At 38.1% G+C, this 19,620-nt stretch overlaps 1 protein-coding gene across 2 annotated transcripts in view; it reads left to right on the plus strand.

Annotated features, from left to right (window-relative positions):
• The first annotated feature begins 5,190 nt into the window (after window positions 1–5,190).
• FHL5 (four and a half LIM domains 5) overlaps window positions 5,191–19,620 on the plus strand; it is a 41,245-nt gene continuing 26,815 nt past the window's right edge. Inside the window, exons 1-2 of one of the 2 annotated variants that reach the window (XM_042939385.1) lie at window positions 5,191–5,364; window positions 5,972–5,992. The gene's annotated coding sequence lies outside the window, so the exon portion shown is untranslated. The remainder of the gene's footprint in view (window positions 5,365–5,971; window positions 5,993–19,620) is intronic. The other variant, XM_042939384.1, reaches the window with a different exon arrangement.

The raw sequence follows: 19,620 nt of genomic DNA on the forward strand, positions 1-19,620 counted from the left end.
AGTCAGACCATAAAGCACCAAAGATGAGGTCAGAGTGCAACAGTGATTGTTCGTGAAGAAGGAGCATGGGGCAAGCAGAGGGCAAAATGCAAGCTGGCACCACCCCCCTGTTTGAATATGAGTGATACTCCTTGGACACTTCTGGCTACCCAAGAACAAAGGAAAAGAGTTTAAGTGCTTGCCATGGTAATGTGGGAATCTAAGGCAAATGAAAAATTAAATTCCCTTACTGCCTACAGCCCATTGACAAGTCCTTGAAACAGGCAGAGTGACCTCCTTCTAGGAGCTTAGCTGTCTCAAGGATGACTCTTTAGGGCAAAAGGAGAACCTTAGCTTAACATTATCCCGACCTCCAGGATCCTGTAAGTTTACTTCCTTTATCTTAACTGCCCCAAGATACATGCTGGCAATCATACTCCAAGCTTATGGCCCCTCAGTATACATCTAAAGGCTCTTATGACTAAGGTTTTATTAAATGGTAATAAATGTTTCCTTAGCAACAGCTAGCCCCTCAAGTTACTGGAAACCTTGCTTCCAAAATTCCTTAGAGACATACTATATCCTTGATCCTCTCGCAACCTGAAGGTATGTAAGGAGTTACCCATCATGACCCCATGCAGTTCTTCCTGCCTACGGGTCTTGCCCTGTACTTTAATAAATCACCTTTTGCACCAAAGATGTCAAGAATTCTTTGGCCTTTGGCTCCGGACCACCCCACCATCACACCAAAACTTCATCCCTGCAGCGTATGAGAACAAAGAGTTCATTGCTTCCCCAGAAATGCTACTCATCCCAGGGCCAACGGGACATTTTTTTTCTATCAAGAATTAACATGTTAGTTGGGTAGAGGTTGGAGACCATGGAAGGTTTGCTTTCTTTGACTAATACCAATGAAGCCTTTACCCCAGTATATATGGGAGATGAAGGAAAAACATAAACTCAGATGCACATTTTCCACAGAAATCTAGGACCACATTAAAGTGGCCATTAAAATGGCCTAGATTCACACAAGTTGCTCTACTTTGAAGACGACACTGAACAAAAAATTAAATAGAACCTGGGAAAAATTTGTTCCAAACCATCTGACAAAGAAACCTTGACTTTCAGGCTTTTAGAAACAGAATACACAGAAACACAAATAAAAAGTGTTTATTCAATTTACATCACCAAAAAAGAAGGAATAACTACTTTGAATATGTATTAAATTTTTATAAGTTCCCAGTGTTTTATTATTTGTTTTACCAGGTTTGCCTCTATTTGCACCTCTATTTCTCTTCAGTGATTAGTAATATGACTAATCCACATCGTGGATGTGTGTTTACAGAGCAGGAGGAAAGAGATTGTGTTGTGGTGCGATGAAGAAAGGGAGACATGGTGAATTTCAATCCTGAGCTCAACAATCTCCTGGATCCCGTATGACTACGAAGAACTAGGAATACAAATGTAAATCTTAAAAATACACTTTGACTTAGCATAATACACTCTAGTTACATCCACGTTGTTGCAAATGGCAACATTTCCTTCTTCTTGATCACTGAGTAGTCAGAGAAAGACAAATAAATAGATGACTTCACTTACATGTGGAATTTAAGAAGACAACAGATGAACATGGTGCGGGGGGAGGAAAAATAAGATAAAAACAGAAGTAAACCATAAGAGACTCTTAAATACAGAGAACATACTGAGTGTTGCTAGATGGGGGAGGTAGGGGAGGTATGGGCTAAATGGGTGATGGGCATTAAGAAGGGCACTTGTTGGGCACTGGGTTCTATCCCGAAACCAATACTACACTGTATGTTAACCAACTTGAATTTAAATAAATAATTTAAAAATACATATGTTAGTTGAATATGTAAAAGTATGAAAAATAAATACACCTTGTTTCAAGGAGATGGCAAGAATCAACGAGCAGAGGATGCTATGGGGGAAGAAATGAAAGTCCACTGTCTTGCACAGTGGGGAGGGGAACTGAACAGGCTGGAGATGACCTCCTGAACTGAGTCCTGACAGAAAAGTAGGACAAGCCCAGTGAAATCAGGCATTTCTGAGAGAGAGGAGGAGATCGGGAAGTACTAAGACATGAACTAATATGAAATAATGAGACATTTGGGAAACCCTAAGTATGAGAAATGTGAAAAATGATCTGGGGAAGCATTGTAAGCTGAAGCTGGAGAGACCAGAGGGAGATCATGAACTACCTTATATGTACACTAAGCGAAAAAGTTTAGCCATCATCCTGAAAACGGGGAGTTTTACAAGGTTAACCAGGAAAATAAGGTAATTAGATTTGTCTCTTAGAAAGACTGCCCATTCTAAAAGGCAGTTTGAGAACATATCAAAATCCTTTAAAATTACTATTATTTATGAAATCAATGTCTCTCCTGTCTGAAAAGTAAAATGTGGACTTGATATGTACAAGTCTTTTTCCCCAGCTTCTAGTCGAAGAGGAGCATGGACAGACTGCCTTGCCCAGAAAGGAGGCAGTCTCCTTGGCTCTGAAGTACTCTTTTTTATTCAGATGCTAGTCTGCCCCCCAAAAAACCTATATCTGACTAGTCAAGCTAAGACAAAGGTTCTATGGGGTTTCTCATATGTTTCTTGTCATTCAATGTGAAGAAGAAAAAGCACTTGATCAAATTGCTTTCCTACTGATCTTGTCTACTCACCTAAAATATACCTTTCACCTAACTCTACCATGCAGACTTACAGACTGGGTTAATTGCTTGAAGACATGACACATGGTAAGTATAGAAAATACAGTTGTTTAAATAGTATCTAATAAATGTAAATGAACTTAAAGTGAGTGTTTTATATTTTTCTCCTTCCCCCCTTTCTCACCAAAATCTAAGTCCTTGTGACTCATACATGATAAACGCTCAGGGTAAGTTTTGGTGTTGAAGAAAACAAATCAGAAAGCAAGAGAGACAGAAAGAAGAGAGACCACTAGTCCATAATATACTTCGTGTGTTTCATTATATTGCAGCCTTTATTCACAACCACCTTAAAGATACTCTATTTGGAAAATTGTTCATGGTATATTAGGTTAAAAAAAAAGGATGCAGAACTCTATATAATGTGGTCTTGGTTTTCTAATTAAATATACCGTATAAACATTTGTATAAATGTCCTTGTATAGTTTTCTGCATGTACATACCTAATATTCTAAAGAGATTTGGGCTAAGATTTGACTTGTGGCTGTCTCTTCGATTGCAAGTCATTTTAAATTTTCTTTATTTTTTTCAATTCTTATTCCACGTTTTCTGCAAGAAGCATGTATTTTCTTTTTCTTTTTTCTTTTTAACATTTATTTATTTTTTGAGAGACACAGCACAAGCAGGGAAGGGGCAGAGAGACAGAGACAGAGACACAGAATCTGAAGCAGGCTCCAGGCTCTGAACTGTCAGCACAGAGCCCAACATGGGGCTTGAACCCACGAACTGTGAGATCATTACCTGAGCCGAAGCTGGGGGGTCAACCGACTAAGCCACCCAGGTGCTCCAGAAGCAGGTATTTTCTAATTTGATAAACTGATTTTAAAATACTGTTTTATAGTGATGTAGAGAAATGATAGAAGGGGACTGGACTGAGGCAGCTACTGGTCGTTCTACGACTGATCGAGTAATCCAAGTGGGAAAGGTGAGAACCAGAGTGCAGGGAGGATGACAAATTTGAGGGAGAGCTAACAAAGTAGAACCAGCAGAAGTTGGTGATGGGGATGACTGATGGGGATGGTGGAGAATAAGTGAGGACAGTCTAAGGTGACGGCTTGGATGATTGTGCCCATGCCCTTAGAGAGGATTTGAAGTGAGGAGAAGATGAGGAGCTTTATTAGGGACCGTTCAGTTTGAGATGCCTGGGGACCTGTAGAAAAAGATGGCCAACAGGCAACAGGTAACAGGTCTGGAGGCTCAGAGAGTGATAACAATTGAAAACACAGGTTTGGTAGTCGTATAATTGCTAATGGTTTCCATAGCTCTAGGGAAGGCTGAGATGAATAACGGGAGAGGAGGCTGATGGTGCTAAAAAAGGAGGAAATCAAGAGAATGTAACTTAGTGAAACCAAATTTAATGAAAGCAAATTTCAAAAAGAAATAGACATGGAAAGAGATGAGAAATCTCAAGTAAGGTTAAAGACGGTGCCCTTTGGAGGGCTAATTAAGACCTTTTATGAGTTTACTGAAGCTTTTTTGGTGGAGTGGTTCAAGTGGAAGACAGATTGCAACTGTGGGAGGATAAAGCAGGAGGGTCAGAAGCTGTATCAGAGAATGTAGACTACCCTCTCAGGAAGCATGGGTGTAAACAAAGACGGTGATGGCCCCATAATTAGAGGGGAACATATGCAATTTATATCTCCGAGACTCTACGTCCTCACCTATAAAAGGATAAAAATAATGCCTGGCTAGCAGTAGGGTCATGCGGATTACAATCTATTACTAGTTGAATGTACTTGTGTCCTTTCACTGAATCGATTTGTTGCTGCTGCTCACCATGTTTTCATTTTCATATCTATCTTTTAAGTTTATTTATTTTAAGGCAGATAGAGAGAGCATGAGCAGGGAAGGGGGCAGAGAGAGAGGGAGAGAAAAGTTCAAGCAGGCTCTGCTCTGTCAGTGCAGAACCTGACCCAGGCTCAGTCTCATGAACCTTGAGATCATGACGTGAGCCAAAATCAAGAGTCGGACACTAAACCATCTGAACCACCCAAGTGCCCCTCATTCTCATCTTAAATCATCAAATTCAGGTGAATAGCAATGCACACATTTCCCCAACTCAACTTTTTTTGGGTTTTTTTGTTTGTTGTGTGTGTGTGTGTGTGTGTGTGTGTGTGTACCTGAGTTCAATCTCAGAAAATATTAACATATAATTTCTTTAGCACTTAGAACAAGAACAGTTTTTGTCTGGGAACAAATGAAGTTCAGAGAGAACATTTCTTCTCTCGCCCCACTTTATAAAGTGAAGAAATGGCCTCAAGTAGAAATTCTAGGAGCAAATGTCCCCTAGTCCATCTGGTCCACGGAGAATTCCTGTTCTGGATTACGATATTCAAATACAGTTTTAGATCCAACTCTCGAAATCTCTACCCACTTTTCATTTTTGAATTGAAGATTTCAAAAGACCAGATGAGTCTATGTTTAAGTGAAGTCATATAGCCAGGACTGTGACATAACAATTGATGCCAGCTCATAGGGCAACAGGCAGAAAGAAGCAGGGAGTGGTAAGTCCTCAGTGCGCGTGCAGGAAGCAGGTAGCTACCTGGAGTTATTCTAGTCAAATCCAAGGCTCAAAGTTCCCAAGTTTCCCAAGAAGGCAGTGATAGAAGCCACAACCCAGGGTTTATCTCTCAAGCTACCAAAAATTCTTCAGGTAAGAACATGGGGCTTCATCTCTTTCCAGATAGTTCGACAGAAAAGCTCTGTAGTGCAGCCATCTCTAACCTAAGAGACAGGTTCAGATAGTCACCAGAAAGCAAGAAAACGAAACAAAATCAAACAAACAAAACAGATTAATCAAGGAAAAGGAAAATACATCATCCTTTTAGAGATTGTTAAAAATTTAAATATGCCCTTAATTTAGCCTAGGCAGTGGAAATTTCTTGAGTGTGCATGTGAGTTGTCTGTGTATACACATTGTACTTTAAAATTCTGGAGCTTATCCAGATATTTCAAATACTAATTTTGGCAGAATTTCCCTTTAAGGATATCCTGCAGACAATTTGTTACTCCCAATTTTAAGTAAAAATTGACAAGGAGTGCTTTTTCAGCCCAGTAGGAGTCAGCTACGTACACATCACAAGACTTGGAGGAAACCCACTCACCCTCCTATTTTCTTCTACAAAGTTGAAAAAGCTGCAATTGGGGGGACCCTCAGATAGCTCTGGTGGTTCATTCTATTCCTCTTGGAGTTGACATTTGGATGTGTTGGAGGAAAAAAAATCATCATATATTCTTCTTTCCTACTCTTTAAATCACAGGAAGAAGCAACTTAAGAAAAAGTAAGTTCTGTTTTCTTTTCCATGTTTCCTTTGTGGTTTTTATGTGGTATTTCGGCGTTCATTTCTTTTTAAGTATAAGCGATTCTTATAAAATTTCTAGTAACCTCTTATGAGAACACTTTTACTTGGCAAGTAAGTGTATATCTTGAAGTTTCTTAGAAACTTTAAAAAGCTATTTGAGCCAAAAGTTATCAAATGTTATAAGCTGAGATTTTCAGATTTCTCACTTCAATAATATGTGTGCGGGGGCCACATAGTGGACAGATAACTCTTCAGAGTTGCCTCCTGAGTTGTGAAAATGGCTTTTATACACGTTATAGCTTCATTGCCATAAAACAACAGCAACAACAACAAAAAAAAGGTGGCAGGATTCTGGGGATTTATTTGGCTTCGTTTATTTGAATGACTAACTTTATCACTGCGGTTATTTTATGGCTGGGTTTATGTATCCGGAGCACAATTTGAAGTCATTTACAGATTTGAAGTGAGTTAGTGAGATTCCTGCTATTTTCAAGGAAAATCTGCCTGCTTGTTCCAGAAGCAGGCTTAGAGACCATTCCTTTAATTTTTTAAAAATTTTTTAACGTTTATTCATTTTTGAGAGACAGAGTGCAAGCGGGAGAGGGGCAGAGAGAGAGGGAGTCAGAGAATCTGAACCAGGTTCCAGGCTCTGAGCTGCCAGCACAGGGCCCGATGGGGCTCGAACCCATGAACCACAAGATCATGACCTGAGCCAAAGTCGGATGCTTAACTGACTGAGCCACCCAGTCGCCCCAAGATCATTCCTAGTGTTAGGTTTTCTGAGATTGAATTGAAATGTCTGTATGTCTGGCCCACACAAATATATAATCTATTACAGGAATCTTAAGCATTGCTTCTTGAAACAAACAGCGTTTCTTAAGCAAAAGCATACATTCCATATGTGTTTACACTTTCTCCCTCACTAGTTTAGTCAGACCCTCTGTGGTATCTGTCAGCCATTTGAAAACTAAGCTGTTAGTTTGGGTTTCAAACATGTGGAAACTGAAAAGAATCATGAATAAAACGTGTAATCCTTATAAATAAAATGTAAGAAAGTCCTCACATCATTTTAACTGTCATTTCACATTCACAATATCATCATGTATAAATTCTAGCATTTTCATCAGCAAAGCCTATAGATTAATATTTAATGCAAATATTGCAAGCATGTATCATACAAGATATTTCTTAACATATTTGTTATGATACATGCCTGAAGCCATAATCCAAATTGTTTGATGGGGAAGGTAAACTCTGATGTCTGTTTTCTACACTTCCTTGATTTCCACATGTTACCATTAGTTGCCAATTCTAAGCAAGAGCAGCAGATTTGTGTTTTAATGTCATATCACCTCACTGACAAGTTTACCTCTGATTTTTATTATACTTGCCAACAACATTTTGAATAAAGGTAGATTCATTTGGGTTCCTTAGGCAAGCCTAGTAACTTTCAACTATAATATTGAAAATAAATGTTCATCTAGAACATGTTGGAAAAGCTTTGATTTGTTTTTAATGTTTTCAATCTAGGAAACATGATTTCTTTAGAATTGAAAACCAAATACTTGGGTTCACATGGGAAATTCTGAGTCAGATGACAGTTAAACAAACTTGTATTTCCATGTTCTTATAATTGTCTTTTTTCCTCTCTGATTGTCATCATTAGTATTGGTTACTTTTTGGTACCCTGGAAATTATCAGCTTGAGCATTTATCTATCTCCACAGACTACAGATGCCCTTAAGACTCTGATAGAATCAATGGATCCTCTTCTCAAAAAAAAAAAAAAAAGCCCATTGCAAATAGATTTTTCAATTACATATCTGGGGTTGATAGATACCTGAAATCTGCCCTTGAGTATTCTCTGGGGTCCTGATTACGAGCCACTGGTTTCTGTGAAACCAGAGACCTCAGCTTCAGACATATTTTGGTACCAGTGGGTTCACCAAATCTTTAAAGGGTTTTGGACAGAAGTATGCCTAAACTGTCTCTCTAAACTGTCCTCACCTGAAGACAGGTAAGGCTAAGGCAAGGATTTTAGTTTAAGGGTTAATTTTTTTTTTTTTTTAGAGAGAGAGCAAGAGCACACACAGGTTGGGGAGGAACAGAGGGGGAAAGAGTGAAAGAGAGAGGGAGGGAGAATCCCAAGCAGGCTCCACACTCAGCACAGAGCCCAATACAGGTCTTGATTGCACAACTCTGGGATCATAACCTGAGCAGAAATCAAGAATCAGATGTTCAACTTGACTGAGCCACCCAGGGGCCCCAAGTTTAAAGTTTAAATTTTAAAGCAGGTGCTTAGTTAATTCATGGCCATACTTGTCCTGAGCAGTGTGTAATGGAAATAAAAGTGGAGTTTTCAAGGAGCAGAACAGTTCCTTTTGTGGAGAGCAAGGCTTAGGATGGAATGCTGGTAGGATTAACTCACTAAAGACCCCAGAATGTGGAACAGATGACTCTTCCACTCCAGCAGAGGAGTCTTCCCATTTCTCTGACCATCCTCCCATATCTCCATACCTACCTACTGGTACACTGGAACATAAAAGGAAGAGCTATACAAGTGTCCATTACCCTTTCAAGCATCACAGTCTTTAATCTTCCCTTCTTTATGGGCTCCTTTTATCAGCACTCAAACATGCTCAAATTTCCCATCTTAAAACGTTTCTCCTTCATTACTGAGCTCCTCCAGTTCCCCTCTTCCTCAGCTTCATAGATCAATCTCTTGAAAAGTTGTCTACACTCTATTAATCTCCGCTTCCCGAGCCCCACTTCTCAGTCTATTGTAATCTGGCTTTAGTCCTCATCAGGTTTTCCCAGCTCTCATGGAGGTTGTCAATCACTAGTGTATTGCTAAATCCAGCAGACATTTCTCATTATCTATTCAGTGTCTAGAATCAATTTTACCCTATTCTCCATTTCCCCCACTTTGAGACACGCTTTACCCAGGGCTTCCATGATATCAAACTCTTACTTCTCTCCCACAAAGACCACTCTTTTTGGTCTGCTTTGCAGATTTCTCTTCTTCTCCCCTGTATCCTGGACTCCTTTTCTCTTTCTGGGAAATCTCACTGCCTCAGTTATCATCTGTTCTATAGGCTTATGAATCCAAAATCTGTATCTCTAGCTTAAGTATCTTTTCTGAGCCATAGACCTGTATGTTTAATTGTCTGCTGAATACAAAACTGCTCGGAGTAGGCTTGGACCCCAATGAATTAAATGGTAGAGGAGGAAGGGATATCAGGGACAAACCAGGACTTGCACAAAGACCCCTTCCAACATACCCAAGTAATTTATATGATTTCCCTGCCATTTATACGTGGTTTCCGGGGCTTTCTTTGGCCCTGGCTAAACAGCTATACTTGGCTGCCCCAAAGTCTTCCCAAATCTCATCATTTAATCTAAAAGCAAATTATCGTTTCCGACTCCCCACCCAATTTCTCTCAGGTATACTCTTACATAGTAAATGACACCATGGTGAAAGCAGTTGCTCAAGCCATAAACTTGGGGGAACTAACTCCTCCCCTCCCTCAATTCAAATACCCAAAGAATCTCTAAGTTCTGGCAAGGTTGTCCTGTGCATTCGCCTACACCTCTCCTTTGTTACTGCCACCACCCAATTTCAGGCTGCCATCTTCTTGTACTTGGCGAACAGTAGGCCTTTCACTGGTCTCTCTGCCTACAGGATTGCCCTCTGCTACTGCAGGCTCCATACTGAAGCCAGAGCGATTGACCTAAAACAATTGGTGTAAAAACACATTTGACTTTGCCAACCTCTTACTTCAAACTTTTCCTTTTCCACTGGCCTTAAGGTAATGTCCAGATTCCTTCTCAAAGTTAAAGAGAAACAATAATAGATTATAAGGGATTACAACAGATCTCTTCAAACTTTGAAGTGCTCAGGTAGGACCTGGTCTTTGTTAAAATGCAGATTCTGGTTCTGTAGGTCTGGGTTGATTTTACATTTCTAACAAGCTTCCAGGTGAAGCTGATAATACTAGTCCAAGGACCATGCTTCTCATGCTAGATTGGCTGGAACTCAAGTTCCAGTTGTGTTGCTCCCTAGGTCTGGAAACCTGAAGTTGTCACTCAACTTCTGTGTGTCTCCTTTTCCTTGTATATAAAATGGAGATCATGATGGTGTACCTTTTTCTTGGGTTTTTTATGACAAATAAACATGTGATATTAAAATTACTTGCAAGAGTGCCTGGCCCAGAGTAAGTGTTAAATGGCCTTATTATTATCACCAGTCAATAGTTTGAATAACTTAGCCTCTACATTCTTCTACTGTGGCACTGGTGGGCACACATGCACACACACGCACACACACTACTGCTCAGACATGCCGAATGACCTTCAGCACATTAAGAACAGAGCAAATGCCTGCTTTCTGCCAAACTTCCAAAGGCACTTCTTGGCAGAGCCTCTGCCTACAAAGTTAACTCAACTCAGTCACCCTCATATTTTGGATCTCAGCTCAGGTTTGCATCCTCTGGGAAGTATTTACAGAATACCCTCCACCCAAGTCCACATTTCATACCACTTTGAGTATTCTCATATTACCAATGTGCCTTCTGGTCTCACATAATAATCTCATTTATTTATCTGTATCGCCTATAAGACTATCTGCCCCTTTAGAGTGAAGGACTGTGGCAATACTAAATTTCTAATACCTCAAACACTCTTTTGCAGATTGCAGGTGATCAGTAAAGAGTGAATGCATTTTATAGACACATTTCCAAAGACCTGTAAAATGAGAAATGGAGACAGGGAACAGAAAGCTTTAAGATCTGGTTTGAGTAAAAGGAAATATTAGATGTAGTCCTCCAAATGCTGCTTCTGAGTTGGACTGTTAACACACTAGAAAGGGACAAAGATCTTCAAATTCATTAAATAAATAAACAAGGCTAAAAAGTCAATGCAATGGTGATAGTGTGACACAGAGAAGAGAATCAAGGCTTTGAAGTCTGGTCCATGTTGAGTCTTCTGCAACCTCAGGCAAATTAGTTTGCCTCCCTGTCTTAAAGATGGAATAAAAATACCCATTTTGTAGAATTTTGTATTAGCGTAATAGTAACATTTCTATTTTTATTTTTATTTCTTTTGTTTCAAATTTTTATTTAAATTCTAGTTGGTTAACATACACTACACTATTGGTTTCAGGAGTAGAATTTAGTGATTCATCACTTACCTATAACACGCAGTGCTCATCATAGCAAGTGCCGTCCTTAATACCCATCACTCATCTAGCCTATCACCCACCCACCTCCCTCCATCAACCCTTAGTTTGTTCTCTATTGCTGAGTCTCTTATGGTTATTTTTATTTCTTCTCAAATTCTTCTGTTATAATACTGTTGCTGCTAACATAGATTTGAGATATTCTTTTGTTTGTTCATTTTGCCAGAGCAGTAACCACCAAATGGATTCTGAGTTTTACTTTTCAGTAGATCATTTTGATACATCAGATTCTCCCCTCACATTATTTAAGAATACACCTTTTTGTTTTATTCACAATTTAATCACAATTACAGCACTGAAGACAGTGGGGAATGGGCTTCTGGGCTCCTTGTATCCCAGCTTGATTTTATTCTCTTCAATGATTTCTCACAACTCTTCATAAGACAATTTAATTAATGTGGTCATGTTATCCCTAATATGTTTTAAGAGTATTAAGAGTTGTCCTGATCAAGATATCAAACTATGTATTTTTTCCAGAGCCAGAAAGTCATACAAGGTAATTTATTCATTTATATATTCATTCAAATGTTCACCAAGTAGATAAAGCCAGTATAGTAGCTACAGAAAAAAAATGGTCAAATTGTTTAATTTTCTTTACATCATGAATCTATGCATTATGTTGATGACCATTTCATGAGTCTCCTATGAACAAGGAATAATCTATCATAAATTTTGACCAAATGCCTCTCAGTATAGAACTAACAATGCTTCAGTTTTGTGGAAAATTGTTTCTTAACACAAAGATCAACATTTCTTTAGCAGATTCATGGATATAAATTTGCATTCAGGAAAGAAAAGAAAAAGCATCTGATACCAAGCTGTCATGCTACCTAAATGAAGTAAAATTTAATTTTTCAAAATGATTTCTGGTCCTATAATTACATTCAGTCTATCAACTCATTCTCTTGAACATATTTATAGTTATACTACCACAGAAGATTCTAATCTTTGAGAGTTTAACTGAACAACTGTACTCTAATTTAGTTCAATATTTTGTTTTTCCTTATTGTCAAAGAGATACATTGTATAATATATGAAGTCCTGAATAGTAAACATGTTTTTAAAAATCCATAACTTCAATCAAGAGGTCTATCATTTGAGCATATTTTCTTCTAAACTTGATTTCTACTCTTTAATAGTATTTATGTAGTTGAGATCACACTGATTGTTCACTTCAGACTCCTTTTTTCCCTTAAAGCAATATCAGAACCATTTTGCCATGCCCTTATATTCCAAATACCACATTAATGATTTCTAGCATTATTTTACAAGTCATTTAGTCAATAATTTTATATTCTTTTAAGCAGTGTGTAGAGGTCCCTTTCAAATCCTAAACTTAAGCATAATTAAACAAATACTCAACATAATATAACTAAAAACCATAAAATATACTCTGAAACTTTAGATCAGGGATCAGTAAACATTTTTTGTAAAGGGCCAGATAGTAAATATTTTAGGCCTGGAAACTACTCAACTCTGCCATGATAGTTCAAAGGCAGCCACAAGGGCACCTAGCTGGCTCAGGCAGTGGAGCATGTGATTCTTGATCTCAGGGTTGTGAGTTTGAGTCCCATGTTGGATGTAGCGCCTACTTAAAAATAAATTGTTTAAAAAAAAAAAAAGCAGCCACAGACCATATGTAAATTAAAGAGTATGGCCATGTTCCAATAAAACTTTATTTAAGGACACGAAATTTAAATTTTATATCATTTCACATGTTGAAATATTGTATTCTTCATTTGTGTGTGTGTGTGTGTGTGTGTGTGTGTGTGTGTTTTGATCATTTAAAAATGTAAAACCTATGTTTAGGTCTCAGGCCAAATAGGCTGTGGCTAGGTTTTGGCCCTTGGGCTAGAGTTGGCAACCTCTAATCTAAAGCCTGGTTCCAAGAATCCTGGTTTCCTTAGTTTTGAGAAGTATCTGTGAACACATGCATATGTATATATTCTTAAGTGATAGTTTTCATTAGATGCTAAATAAATTCTTAAACTAAAATGTTTAAAAATCACTGTTTCAGATAATATACATGAAAGTACTTTGTAAACCATAAATCATTATTAAAACACATATTGGTACTTTACTTTTGATGTTAGTTAAACCGCAAATGATCTGAAACAAATTAATAGAAATGAACGTATGCCATTATGAAAATTGCACCTGGGAAACTAATATTTGAAATCCAAAAACCTTACACGCTATAACCTAAAGAGAAAACAGTTAAGTCAAATTCCAAAAATCTTTAAAATAAGAATTAACAGCTATTGTGATCAAGATAATTAGAATATTTATTGTTTTGCTTGTTTTCTAAGAGCTTACAAATAATGCTATTCACTCCTTCATTTTGTTTTTAATGTTAAACTACAAAGCTAGCATAATCAGAGAATCCTAATTTAACATCCTGGTTAATAAAAGCTGGTATGTATATTACTCACTCACCTCCTCTTTCCCCACATATCCATTCACATAATACAACAAACAATACCTAAGAATAAACCACCTTTATTGTAACATATGTATGGATTAGAAAGTTCCACTTAATCACGTATCTCTACTTTCAGAGTTCTAAGAATTGCAAAGTAGACGCAGGTGTCATATGTGAATCAACTTATTTTCAATTTTATTATTACTGAAACGGAATTGGAAAACAAGGTTTTTCAAAAGACTGCCCCTTCCAGCCTGAATTGAGTTCACTCCCAGAAGAGAGAGAATGTGGGCCCTGCAGGTGACAGTGCTCCTTCCTGAGGCTAGGTGGCTGCAGTGAATTCCCTCGAGGGAGAGGAGCAGAGTTGCAGCCTGTGAGCATGCAATTTCCACCTGAGTGTTGAGGGAGAATGGGTTACACTAGAGAGGACCCTTTTGCCCAGTTATTTATCGGTTAAGTCATCCCACAAGTATAAGAGAATCAAAGAGCCAAGGGAGGAACGTTTTATCCCCAATAATTTCAAAAGAGAAATGACAAGTATAGAAACTTGGGGAAATGAGAGCTTCTCTTATATGATTTTTAATTCAAGAAACCATTCCTGGTTTCTTATAAATTTAAGTCATCGATGTAAATTGCAGAAATGTCAATTAAGATTTTTAGTTAACAGCGTATGTCAGCGTATGTCACACGTATGACCTGCTTTTATAGTGTGGTCTTCCATTGACCAAGAAGCAAACAGTAGGCTAAATATATTTGCAGCAATGTATAGCTGGGTTTTTAAAGCTCTGACATGTAAAAATATTTAGTTTCATAAGTGACGTTTCTTTTGCTCAACTATGGATGAAATGCTGCCTTCCAGGTCTGGTCCTTCGAGCAGCTCTTATTGTGCTCACTGGCTTGTCGTCCACATCCCTTGGCATGCTAGGTCACCACCTCCACAACCATGTGGACTCCCCACTGCTTAGGAACTTTCCCCTGCTTTTCCTACAGACTAGCTTTATTCAAACTTTAGGACACTGCTCTAGAAGAGGCTTCACTTGAAGCTTTCTAGAAACTTCCTGAAATCTCCAGAGGGCCCCACACATTTATCCCAAGTATCTCCGCATGTCCTCTCTCCTTTCTGCCCTCATTCCTTCCATCCACAATGTTTACTGAGTACTCAACATATGCTGGTGATACTGCTAGACATCAGAATTCTGGTGGGAATGTAGCGTCTGTCCCACCACAAGCTTACTGTTGAGCAGTAAACATGACTAACTAGAGCCAAGATGAACTGTGTGTGGGGAAGTACCGAGAGCTGTGCATGAGAACTTAGAGCCAAAGTCCTCATCTGGTAGAAGAGTTATGGAGTAAAGAATTATTTGTGAGTCTCTCTCCCAGCATGGAAGCTTTTCAAAGGAGAAACCTGGTTTCACCTTCACTGCCAAGCACTGTGGATGGCCCGGAGTTGGCACTCCAGAGCTCTTTGTGAAACCCATAGAACTAAAAGTACACTGTTGGATAATGTTGGGTTGAAAGAGCCAGATCATGAAAGGTCTGAAATGCTATGCTAAAGAGCTTAGATTATGAAGGTCGCAGAAAGTGTGATTCAAACACAAGTCATCTAAAGACTCTGGGTTGGCTTCTATTTATAAAACGGGAGAAGAGTGTCTATTTGGCTCTAAACCTTTAAGATTCTGTGGCCAAACATCTGACTTCTTTCTTCCTGCATTCATTTAACACATATTTGTGCCAAGTTCTGCTTTAGGTGCCAGGGACACAGCCCTGAGCAAGGCAAGGAGAGATCTCTGCTCCTGTGTGTGTGACACATCCGCATGACTTAAAAATTCACACACTGAGTGATGCTTCGGGTAAAAATGAAAACAACACTAGCTCGTAACCAGTATTTGTCAGCTAATACTGTGAACATTTGGTTTCCAAGGGAATGAACACAGATTTTGCCGTTTACTCTCAAAATTAGCATGAACAACCTGAGATCAACACATTGTGTTTCCAAAGGTGTAAACCACAACTGATGAGTGAGGCTGTGAGCACTTTGACCACAAGCATTTTCCTTCAACAGATGCTGAGAACCAACCTTGTCTACAACTCAAAGACCAAGAATAGATAAAAATTAAAATAAAGCTGGTTTTCAATATCACCATGCAGCCATTCAAATGGTCACCCCCTCCATCACCAAGAAATTTTAAAGTGTCAAGGGAATTATTGAATTTATTGATTAATGCTATCACCAAAGCACAGGATACAGTCCTGCCTGGTATCTTTGTAAATCACATTCGGGTAGGAAGATTATTTTGCTTCAGGCAGAAATACTGGAAAAACTAGTTAACATCAACTTCCAGCACTCACCACACATCCCCAGCCCCAACACCCCCCACCCCCACCCCCCCCACACACACCACAGCACACATATTCACATGCACACAAACATACAAACCACATATACACACATGCATCACTTCCTCATATTTTTGGTGAGGATTCAGAAAATCAAACCGAATGTGATTTGGGTTTTTCTTCCCAACCAGTAACAACTATAATAAATGAAAACCAATAGAAATTGAATTGGCCTTGAATGTTGGAGGGGACATGTACTTGCTGTTGAAGATAATTGGTTTGTTTTGTATAGCTAGTGGTGGCTTGGCTTCAGCTCCAGGATGAACCTCTCTATGCATGTGAGGTTGTTACCTGGTCAGTAATTCAAACCTGGAGAGCCAGGTACAAATACGTTTTTTTCTCTTTTGGAAAAAAATCACAGCAGTAACCAAAGCTGTCACTCCATACAAGCTTTTTGCCCATCTATATATGAAAACAATGACAAATGGCTTCCATGAGAAGTTGGAGATCTGGACTCTGGTGGAAACCTTTGCACTAACCACTTTTTCAGCTTTAAAAAACAATTTGCCTTCCTGGCCTTCAGTTTTTCTCATTTGTTAGATGAGAGGCACAAACTAGAGAATTTCAAAAATCCCTCCCTGCTCCTAGATTTAGTGGTTCCATAAAAATGGAATTGGATCAGAAGCATGCTTTTATAGGGAAGGAAAAACATCAAAATGACTGCAGCACTAAGAGGCTTTATCTCTAAATATCTTACTATTCCCAGAGGGGTTCCTCTTCCTGAGTTTCCGAAATTTCTCTTCTGGGTTTCCTCTCCTCCCTACTTCCTCCTTCTCCTTATTTCTCTTCCTCCTCACCCTCCTAGATCTAATGGTAGACATTTTTTTTTAAACTATTGCAGAAAACTATTGCAGAGAAGACTGGTTGTGCAGCTAATTTGTTGGAAAATGGAAGTTAATTCTTTCTTTCTCTTTGAGAAAACAAGGTCACACAGAGCAGAGCTGAGAAACAAATTGTGAAAAATTACCAAAATTGTGGTAAATGTAAGATTCTTTAAGTGGGTCACTAACTTGGCATCCAGTTTTGGACAATCTTAAAGAAAATCATTCATGCTTGTTTAACAACCTGGTCACTCATTACAAAGTAGTAATCTAGTCTAAAAAGAAGCTTGTTAAAATTCATGCAAATGACAGATGTGGTAATAAAGCAAAGTAATGAGTGATATTTTAAAATTTCATGTTGATTAGCAATTTGGGTATTTTCTATTAAGTGTTTACACAGTTTTATTTGGAAGATATATTCCATTTTTCCTAATCTTTCTGGAAAGTAACTATGAATACTATCTTCAGAATTTAGTTTTCATATCTGTAAAATGAGTTGAAACTGATCTATCTCGTCTAGTTCTTACATTTTATGATCAGGAACAAGAGAGTCAAGTGAAATAAACTTAATCTTTTGATTTGTGTTAAGATTTTATTTAAGATAGTCCATGCATGCATTTGGAACAAAATTCAAAAAGTACAAAAGGCTACCCAGTGAAAAGTAAATCCCTCTACCTTCCCTGTCTATTCCATCACATTGTATCTTGTGGTTTCCTCAAGGGTTACTCTAAGTATTTTTAAGTGAAATGTCAGTTGATGAGATGCCAAGATTGGTTTTGATCAGTATCAAGTATTACAACACTATTAGCATAACAAGTTGTAAATGTTCTTAAAATTTTGTCATTTTCCATCTATAATTACTCTAATTCCTACATACTTTCCTTCTCAGCAATGTTTATACTTGCATAACTCATAATTTTTAAGGTATTTTGATACATATTATCTCATTTGCTCTAAAGCACCACTTACGGATACCATTTACAATTTTCTACCTTGCAAGGAAGAATATAAATGCCATTTTTTTAAACCACATAAATATTTAGGTGTTGACAAAATGCCAAATAGGATACTGATAACTGAGTGGTTTTATAAATAATACTACTGTTACCTGTCCCAAAAAATCAACTGAAAGTTAAGAATTTGGTGATAGATTGTAAATGTCATGTATATGACAAGGGGTACATATGCCTTATGACCAGCCCTTAGTAGCAGGCTGCTGGGCTTCAACAAGTGCCTGGCATTGCATCCTCCCCATGTCTGTGAAGGGCCAGGAAGAGCTCCTCCCATCAAAGGTCCAGCCCTTCCCTCCCCACCCAGCCTTCAACAGGCTTAATAATAGCCTAAAGCTGCAGGAACCACCACCTTTGAAAACAGAATAGAAAGATCCAAAGAGCAAATACCTGCTCGATGCATACAATCATCTGGAAAACTGCTGGTAGACTTGCAAAGATATAGGACACTTTGTTATCCTCTGATTAGGCCTATTAGTTCAGAGGAAGAGAAAGAGTATCTGGAGCCTCCGCCCCAGAAATCAAGAAGAGAATGCTGCTTGAAGAGTGCTTCTAGTCACTAGGGAATCATATGATGCCCCAGCAGAAAATTCCAAGACTGGAGGAGCCACAGCTTATTTTCCTGGTCTTGAGCCATCATCACTTTTAATGAAATAGAAATCATTTTTAATTACCAACAGTTTTATCCAAGACATTTTTGAAGATCACCCACAAAATATGCGGCACTGCTCATCTTCCAGTAGAGCACAGAAATGAGTAAGACACGGTAGCTGCTCTCAGTGAGTCTACATGATGGTTATAAGAAATACAACAAAGCTCCAAATCATTTATAATACAGGGTAGAATATAAATAATATCTAAGAAAAACACAAAGGGCATTCATTAAACATATCACAATACATAATACATAATATCATAATACAATTTATAAATGTGCCTTCATAACCTTAAAATTCAGTAATGGCTGAAGCTTTAAGTCCAAGGTGAAGTAGAACTTGTTGACAGGCTCTCCTAATTTCAGAAGGTCCAAAACTGGACTCTTCTTCCATCATTGTGTTTTATGAATTTGAAGATCATAAACCAACAGAAGCTGTAATACACATTAATGCCAGGATATATGAAAGCCAATATATTGTATGGTTAGACTTGGCATATTCTCAGGAAGGAATTATGTGATCAATGGTGAAATCTTATTTATTGCTCTTAGTTGAATGGCTGAAAGTTCTTCCTAACTAATTTGTTTGACTGGAGTTGTCATTTAGGTAAGTCGGGGATTTAAAAAATTACCTTGTAGGATCTATTAGTTAAAGAATACATCTATCATTTTATATTGGCCACCTTCCAAATGAAGAGCAATTCATTTTCTTGGACAGTTTCTAATACTATTTTATCAGAATAGAAATGGTTTATTTCTTATACTTAAAAACATATTTGTTTAAAAGAAAATCATAGAAAGTATTTTTTGCTTGATTCTCCTATATTATAAAGGAGCATGTACTTTTAGTTTTTCAAGATTGTATAGGGTTCAGATGAACCGACTGTCTTGTGATTGGACCACTTGGCATAGTGCCTGGATCCACAATTATTAACCTGACCTGCTCTCAAGCCATTGTTTAAATTGAATATGTTTGTCGCCCTTTAAAGGTGAGTTAATTGAGCAAGGTTTGAGCTTTCTCATCACTAGTTATGGAAGGATATTAGAATTTATTTAAAAACATTCAG

The sequence above is a fragment of the Panthera leo genome, chromosome B2, assembly GCF_018350215.1.
Source record: "Panthera leo isolate Ple1 chromosome B2, P.leo_Ple1_pat1.1, whole genome shotgun sequence".
Lineage (NCBI taxonomy): Eukaryota > Metazoa > Chordata > Mammalia > Carnivora > Felidae > Panthera > Panthera leo.